Here is a 7,334-nt window from a genome sequence, read left to right on the forward strand (position 1 = left end):
TTTTCTAAAAATAATGCTTCAGCAGTATCCAGGAACACTAAAATAAGATTTATATGGTATTGATGGGGATCACCTCTCACCATAAGATTCACAAACCATTTTTCCAAGTAGAATAACATACTTTAAAAATGGTGGAGTGAACACATTGTTACAAAGTACAAATGCACCAGGTTCTTAATTGAAGATTGAAATTTAATTTGCCCTCAATAATTTTGTATACCTACAAGAGATTTACAAATGTAAGCAACCATTGCAACTGCTTCATTATTTATTCTCCTTTTAAAATGTCAGAGCCGAAGAAATAGTGTGGTAATTTTAATTCTCATTTGGAGAACTAAGAATTACAGTGGTGATTCTTCACTTACAAATTAGGAGAGTTATTTTCTACATGTCAAAGGCAGTAGACAGCACAGTAATTGTACAGAATTTCATTAACGTTGTAGTTCTTGTAGAAGCGTATACAGTCATGAAGGGTGACATACTTAAAAACCATTATAATACTCTGAAATGTAGAACAGTGTGATGCATTTATGTATATATATGTGTATGTTTTGCATACATATATTATGAAGGAAAATGGCAAGGCTGCCATTCAGAGAGACCTAGCCAGGTTGGAAGAATGGGCCAACAGGAGCCTTATGAAATTCAGTGAGGACAAATGCAAAGTCCTGCATCTGGGAAGGAAGAAACCTTGGCAGAAATACAAGATGGTGCTGCCTAGTGGGGATGCAGCTTGCCAGAGAGTGGCACAGGCCAGCATTTCTCCCAGGGCCACAGAGCTAAAAACAAGGATAACCCAGTTCCAGCATTCCCCCTGCCCACAGGTCACAGTCCCATGGGACTGGTAATGGGGTCCATTGACAGCCTTCAACATGTGATGAACCAGAGTGAGGATACAGTCAGAGGTTCCAGCCAGGAGCAATAGGAGACAGGAACAAAACCAGGACTGGAGACCACAACAGCTGCAGTCTGGCTGTAGGGACTGATGATCTTGGGTGGCGCTGAAAGGTGGTCCTGGTGAGGAAGAGTGTGGGGGGCAGGGGGTTCCCAGTGGAGTATGGGCAGGACAATCAAGTTCTTGCTGAACTCAGTCCTGACTGAGGTGTCTTGGCAAGAACTAGGGATGCTGGTTCACACGAGGTGTAACAGGCCAATTAAAGACCAATAGATTCCTGGGCTGTATGAGCAGAAGCACAACCTGTAGCAAAAGGTTATCCTGCTCTGCTCAGTACTTTTTAGACCATATCTAGATCAAATATATAGTTCAGGGTCCTTGGTTTCTTCTCTGAGTTCAGTGGAGGTCACCAAAATACCCAGGTTCGGAGTGCTTTCCCTGACAGATGAGATAAACTGCATTATCATATGATCCTATGAAAATGAACAGCAATGACAGTGAGTATACAAGCACCGAATGGATAATTCTTCCAAGAGCTGTTCAGGCCAGTAGAAAAAAAATGAAAGCTGAGCTACTTCTATTGACAGGCCAAAATATTTACTGAATTGTGGAGGCAATTCCACACATTTGGAATTCTGTCTTCACAAGATTGATTTTTTTTTTTTTTTTTCTCAGAGATCTCACTCGTTAGATGGGCAATGTAAAACTGCAGTACTTCATGTTGTATGCCCTCTGAAATCACTCATTACTGAGATTCTGGCTTATTGAGTTTAAATTAGAAAACCAAAGTTACAGCAGACATCCTCCTCAACTTCTGTATTATTTCTTGCTTTAACAAACTGCAGCCTAAGAAATGGAATCAAGTCCATTCACTTGTCCCTTTACCCTCAGGCTAGAAGCAGCAGGTGTTAGACACATCAAGAGCAGTAGCCATTTCTCAAACACAAGGAGAAGAATTTGATATTGAGTTCGGTTCTGAATCAGTTGTACATAGTGCTGCAAATCAGTGTTAGTTCCTCAACCATGTACTTCAAATAAGTATAAAATCTGAGAAATGCAGCAAAATAAATTCACATTGAAAGCACTTTTAGAATTGCATTAGTATGCATATAATTACAAGAAATGGAAAATAGAAATTAGAGCACATGAAAGCTGGCTTGTCAACATGTCAATATTCAGTCAAAAGTTGGACTGGAAGATCTGGAATGGCCAAAATACATAATTTCTTCTAGATGTTTACATTACATTATTGACTGATTACATCCTCAGAATTGAGCTGAATTCCACAGAAAGGATAGTTTTTAGTCTGACTGGCAATATAAATTTCTTCTAACTTCAATGGAAAGAGATAGACACCCACAGAGGAGGATTTATTTCACTTATCTGTCAACCTCTCTTAGGAAGAGCTAGCCATCTTCTGAAGCCTCTTATCCCTGTCTCCAATGAGTTAAGGAGGAAGTCCAGGAGACTGTCTTTAAACAGATGCTCAAGTCTTATATGAATTCTCTTCTTCTTCACTTCCAAATATTGATTCTACAATGTGTTGAAAGTAACCTACTTTTCAAATGTTTCTTGGACACTTCATTCCAGTCTTTTCTCTTGCATTGCTCCTCTTCCAATTTTGGTGTCATATTTAGTTAAATTTCACTTTCATCTTCATTTAAAAAGCATATCTCCAGCTAGATTCTTCCCTAGTCTGTAATTCATTGGTCTTGCTTGTAACAATTTCTTTTGGTCATTGTTTTTTAATTGCTGCTATGTTTTTCCCTATGTGGTATTTAAGCTCCTAGCTTATTACATGGCACATTTTCAAATATCTATTCAATTCTATATATATTTTCAATGTGCGTATATAATGAAGCAAACTATTTGATTTCTGTATTATCACTTTTTGTAACTGGATGTTGTTACTATGAAAATGAAAGAACCTTTCTGACGTTTCAGATGATTAATGAGTTGATTGTTCAGAGGTGAATCTGACCTGCACTGTGGTGTTAAAGAAATGTGTTTCTACAATAATACTTTAGACTTCAGAATTCTCCAGAGCTGTTGTGCTCATCTTCCAGAGGAAACGGTGAATATGTTTAAGATGGTAACAACATACACATTTTAAGACAAAGGCTGACAAGCAATTCATTAAAGTAATGAAACAGAAGAAAATACTTTGCTTACAGGCCTGTTATTAAGAAGGAGATTTAGTACACATCAATTGCTGTAAGGGTGGCTAGAACTTATTTCTATAACACCTACTGGCCTATGCTGGTTTATAACCCTCCAAAGCAAATCTGTTTGACACCAGATTCAATATGTTTATCACCTGTACCTGATAACCAATGAATGGCATCTGATGTCTCCCATTGATGCTATGCTGCCTGATGGTGAAGGAAGATAATAGCCACCCAAATATTTTTCTTCAAGCAGATTAATTGCAAAGATAGTTAATTATCAAACATGCTTCAAAATGTTATCTTCTAGTAAGTGCAGACTTATTCTAAAGTCTCACACTGATATAAGGAATCAATAATTATTAGTCACTTAATATTTTATCAGCTTCATCCCTTGCAGAAACTTTAAGGCATTCACCATTCACAGCATTTAAATTCTTTCCAGTGTTCTTAAAAAAGATCCCAAACTGTCCAGCACAGTACGCATTGCTCACTGAGCTGTAAAATGATCAGCTTGCCTTGGAATTCATCTCTGCTGCTCCTTGCCATCAACCCAGCACCCTTTCCAGCTGGAACAGCCTACAGACACCATGGAAAACCAAGTGCCCATTCCCTCAACACCAGATGTCAGTCATCCCCTAAAATCCATCTAGCCTAGAGGGGAGGTACATTTAATTCCCTGGTGCCCCACAGGACCAACTGCAAAATGCCAATTCCCAAATTCTCTGACTAAAATCAGGCCCATTGTTCTCTTGCAGAAAGTAGCAGCAGAATAAGTTCTGCTCAGTCATATGCACTGTCAGCTTCACACAGAATTTTCATCTACTCTGAAAACTTCAGCTGAAGCCCATTAAGAAGAAAAGCAAACTGGAGTGGACAACATTCCTAATTTCTAATGTATTTAATTTCTTTCAATTTGACAAAAATATGGCTGTAATTTTAGCTGAGACATGTCAGGAGATTACTGGATATATGCAGACTTAAAAGGAAAAAGATAAATGATGAGGCAAATCGCATTCTTTACTTTAAAAAAGTATAGCTGACTTTTATGAAGACACTACAGTCCTTCAATATACTACTTTAAAAAAAAATGGAAGACAGGGTATACCCATTTGATTTTGCAGTTTTTGTGATATTTATTCCATCAAAATGAAACTAATATATACTCATTTGTATTTATATTGCATTTTTATTTCTGTATTAATATTTGTTTGAGTTAATCTGAAAATTCCACATAATTTAAATTTCAGCACATGAACTGAATTAACCTCATTTATGAGAATTCTGCCTATGGCACCCCTTTTACAAATGCTTTCCCATTGAGAACCTTGCTGTGAAGACAGCTTGATTGTGATTATAGTGCCATTCAACTTGGTACTGCAAATCTCCATTATTTTTTTAGATGTTTTCATATCTGATGGCTGAATTTTCCTCAAATATATGAATAGATGAAGCATTTAACTCAAGTTCTTGAGAACTCTGAACTCAGTAAGGCCAGTTTGCTATGACCAAAGCAATAAATACTAGACGTAGGTATTTTCTCAAGAGCTCCTTATTATGTATGTTGTAGTGAACAGTCACTATGGAAAACAGTACTAGAAGTCAAACATTAAATATTTTATGAAGCCAATACCTGCTCTACTTCGCATTTTGCTTCCTGTAATCCACTATTCTGTTTAATATTAAGAAGCTCTTAATGTCACTAATCATTTGTTTGTATAAATAATTTGATAAGTGACATTGATTTCTTTTGCTCAGCACTGTATAGAAATGTAAGATTCAGTTACAGATAAACAATGTCTCAGTACAGCAAATCTCTTTTAAAAGAAACCAACTTTTCTAATAGTCTTCCTGTTAACATCTTCGTGGAAGAAACAGAGAACAACTGAAAACCAAATATGCTATTTTAGGTGACAAATTTCTCATTCAGCTACTGCTTATATAATGGTTTGGTTTCCCCTCTGACACTTTCCTATAAAATACCGTGGTTTCAGCCAACAGGTATATCTACTCTCAAGTGCAGGTAATCAATTATTCGTCATTAATCACCTTGCCTTTATTAGAGTGGCAGCTATATACCTGTCACATACCTAGGAAAATGGACGCAGAGAAGATATTTTTCTGAAGCTGTGTATTAAAGCCACAATATGACATGGCAAAAGACAGCTAGTATCATTAGAAACAAACTGTGTAAAATTTGGCTGGTTCAAATTCAGCTCAGGTTGTTATCTGACAGCTATTACCATCTGACAGCTGTTAGCTGATGTGAGGCAAGCAGGTAATCTCTGTTGAAGTTTCACCATTGACTTCAATGGCTGTAGAATAATCCCTAAGTGCTACTATGGTTTAAAACAGCAAAACCAAATCATCAATATTTACCCTCGTAGAAGTTCCCACATAAAGTTCAATAGACTAATTGTCATTTCACCTAACCTGACTTTCTCTCCTTTGGTAGCATCAGAGTAAAGCTGTGGTGTGACTACTGAAGACCTCCCAGGATTTGCTCAGCCAACCCTTATTCAGTTAGAGTACTCAGCTAGTAAACTTCCCATCCCTGTGAAGGGTTGCAGGACTGGCATTTTAAATATCAAAAGTACAAAAACACTAATGGGATGGAAAGATATTGGGTGTTAATTAAAATAAATAAAATAAAATAAAATAAAATAAAATAAAATAAAATAAAATAAGAAAATAAAACCTTTAACACAATTCCTATAAAATGAAGTAAGTTGTCTGGATTCTTTGGCAGGACACAATTTGTTTAACTCACCCTGTAGTCTATGCTGGTAATGTTAAAATGAAATTTCATCTCACAGGGCCAAATGTTTAAAATTCAGAAGTAAAGTTATCATGCTACCACAATGGAGCATGTCTAGTCCAGAATGCACTTAATTGTTTTACAAATATTTCTACACAGTGTTGAAACCATATGCTATAAAAGATGATCCATTCTTATCAAAGGATTTTAAATACAAGTTATTGTTTAAGATAATATTTTTTTTCTTTGGATGATGTTATCATATAGCATAGGTGATGTGAAGTATATGGATAAATGAACTAGTTCTTCAGTTGTTCCATATTGAACTCCCTTTTTAGAAATGAAAGTTCAAACAGAACTACATCTATTTATGTCAACTGAAGATTTTTCTTTGTATCTTAGCTAAGTGAGCATTAAATATGTTTTGTTAAAAAGTATTTGTAACACACAGTTTATAATTTGTTTGTCTATACCTGAAAAAGGTCATGCTGCTAATCCTACTGTCAGGTTACAGACCAAGGGTCAAGAAAGGTAGATTTATTATTGCTGAAGGAAAAGCTTTATGCCTTGATTTCCATAAGTGCATAGCAATGATGTATTCAGGGTATAGTGGTATGCACTGTTGATTCATAGTAACTCCTGTTGCTATCAGATATGTCAGTGTAGTAAAGCTAATCTGTGATCTCAGCACTATAGTATCATCTCATCAGTGATACAGCTCAGTTGTTTCTCATTTTTTGCCAGTTCCAAAATTTCCACATGTAACCTTGATTTGTCTTTTCCAAGTGCTTTAAGATCTCTGGATGAAAGGTTCTGTGCAAGAGTCAGGTGGCATTACCATCTCTCTTCTGCCAAGCTACCTACAAGTCTTAGTTCAAAAGAGGCTTTATCAGCCTGTTCACTCTCCTCTTTGTAATAAACTTCATCCTGATAACGTTATTAAGCAAATATTATGAACTGGCTTTCATCAGAACTTTGAACTAGATCCTGAATGTAATAATAACTGATCTATAACCTTGTGCCCACTACAGCTGGAGAAACACTGTATGGGAAAGATGCATAGGTATGGAGTTTGGATGATGAAGGTCTACACCATTATCTCTAGCAATTAATTGCTTTGTTTTGCTTGACTGTAGAAGTGCTTTTTGGGAACAGGTGTCTTTGTGAAATGCTTGTGCTATACATTGGATGCTATTCAGAAAATAGAGAAAAACTGAGATTAAAAAAAAAAAAAAAAAAAAAAAGCTGGTGTTTCTATTCAGTTTCTTCCAATAAGGTGCAACAGTGCATACTCACCCTTAGTGAGCAGAGGATTAATGGCAACTTATGGGTAGATTCATCACATAAAACTAGAGACCAGTTTAACTCTGGTGTAAATGACAAAAAAAGCAGCTCAGGGTAGTGAAGTTTTAACTTTTCAGAATCAGCGATGCATATTCTCCTTGTATCCTGAAGCTGAACTGCTGCTCCAGTTCTTTGTTCCATCTGGACTGTTTACTTTGTAAATATTAGTATG

Source organism: Oxyura jamaicensis, chromosome 3 (genome assembly GCF_011077185.1).
Source record: "Oxyura jamaicensis isolate SHBP4307 breed ruddy duck chromosome 3, BPBGC_Ojam_1.0, whole genome shotgun sequence".
Taxonomy (NCBI): domain Eukaryota; kingdom Metazoa; phylum Chordata; class Aves; order Anseriformes; family Anatidae; genus Oxyura; species Oxyura jamaicensis.